Below are 1,100 nucleotides of genomic sequence, written 5' to 3' on the forward strand. Positions count from 1 at the left end.
ACCCTGCAAGGCCTTAGAGGCAAAATCCCTAGAATGCAGAGAGCAGCCTCAGCCCCCCCAGCAGCATCCCTCTGTCTGAGCATCCCTGGCTCTGCACAGAGAGGAAAAACAGCTCTGAGGAGGTCAGGGCCAAACCGTCCCACTGCACACAGAGCTGGTTTGTGTGACCACACCACATGGGGCACTGGGGATGGATCGAGGACGTGACAGGGCCCAGGAACCGGCATGGGGATGGAGGCAGCCGCTCCTCCAAGGCACTTAACCCCAGCATGGGAAGGATTCGGCCCCGGGCCCTGCACGAGGGCAGGGAGCAGCTTTGGCACAGAGCTCACGGTAAGGGTGGAAGCGAGGCAGGGAGGAGGAGAGCAGGGCAGAGACATGCACATCCCCGTGGGGGCTGCCAGAGGGGAGCTGAGCCACTGCTCGGTGACCGGGATGAGGTCCAGGAGCTCTGCAAAGCCCTGGAGACCCACCAAGGTGGAGCACAGGATTAACTCCATCTCCTGCCTCCCTGCCCTCTCCCACCGAGGTTCTGCCTTGCATCCTCAGTGTCAAGATGAGCAACAACCTGGCTGGGGACTCGGTGAGGGACTCAGGGGACTCAAATAACCCCAGTGGTTTAAAAACACAGCTGCATATAGCAAAGTCTGCAATCAGCCCTGGGCTCTCCATCCTCTCCAATGACCCAGAGGCTTTTGCCTCCCCTGAGCAGCATCCCAAGCCAAGGGGTTAACGCCATCAGCTGTCCCTAGGGGGTCCCTGTGTCCTGACACCTCAGTGACAAACACGAGGCAGAGATGGGACAGGCAGCATCGTGCCTGGGATGGATGTGGACACGACAGCCGTGCAACCTCTCTGGACTCCTCCTGCCACCCTGGCAGGTCACACTGCAGCCATGGCGATGACAAAGCAGCATCTTGGCTGTCCCATCCTACAGCTCCATCCTGGCAAGCAGGACAGGAGCTTCTGTAGGGTTTCCCACAGCTGCAGTGAGTTCGTGAACCCTCTGTGGGCAGGACCCCGCTCCCACGCCGTGCCAGGGGACCCACGCAGGGGGGACACGGGGACACCGTTGCGTTGGGCAGCTGGCTCCCAGCTCA

This window comes from Cygnus atratus, chromosome 25 (assembly GCF_013377495.2).
Source record: "Cygnus atratus isolate AKBS03 ecotype Queensland, Australia chromosome 25, CAtr_DNAZoo_HiC_assembly, whole genome shotgun sequence".
Classification (NCBI taxonomy): domain Eukaryota; kingdom Metazoa; phylum Chordata; class Aves; order Anseriformes; family Anatidae; genus Cygnus; species Cygnus atratus.